This window comes from Arachis ipaensis, chromosome B03 (genome assembly GCF_000816755.2).
Source record: "Arachis ipaensis cultivar K30076 chromosome B03, Araip1.1, whole genome shotgun sequence".
Classification (NCBI taxonomy): domain Eukaryota; kingdom Viridiplantae; phylum Streptophyta; class Magnoliopsida; order Fabales; family Fabaceae; genus Arachis; species Arachis ipaensis.
This window is the reverse complement of record NC_029787.2, coordinates 72978098-72978669: the sequence shown is the minus strand read 5'-3', so window position 1 is coordinate 72978669 and position 572 is coordinate 72978098. Positions and strand designations below refer to the sequence as shown.

The 572-nt window shown below is 22.0% G+C and overlaps 1 protein-coding gene across 1 annotated transcript in view; it reads left to right on the top strand.

Annotated features, from left to right (window-relative positions):
- Positions 1 to 572, top strand: part of LOC107630579 (pectinesterase/pectinesterase inhibitor PPE8B-like) — a 4418-nt gene that overhangs the window by 1775 nt on the left and 2071 nt on the right. The window lies entirely within an intron of this gene.

Here is a 572-nt window from a genome sequence, read left to right as displayed (position 1 = left end):
TTGTGTACATATAATAATCTTTTTATTATTATACTATTATATTGTGGCTTGTTATAACTTAATCATATATCAATAAAGTGATGAGTACGTAAATAGCAAACAATGTATCATACAATTTTCTTTTATGGGATATGACTTGTACGGTTGGAGATGTTTCATGATTTTTATCTTCCTATATAAAACAAGAAATTATTACTACATATTACTTTTCTGCTCATTTATTTATTGTCATTTCTATTCTTTTGTTTATTTTTATGTTTGTAGAAATAAGGATATATCCTATATACTTTCTTTAATTTATGAACTAATAGTAGTGTACTAATCTAATTTTACACCATAATTAAATGGTTTGGATTCAAATTTTAGGAACAAAATATTTTTTTGTTGATATAGATGATAAAATATATTTTATGAATACAATTTTGTGTACCAAACTCCTCTCTAATTTTCATTATATATAGTAAAAGTATATAAAAGTATTTCTACACGGTTCAATTTCTCCAATTCATACTTGTGTGTTAGTAATAAAAACTAAAATTGATTTTCAAAATTTTTAGAATAATTTGGTCATT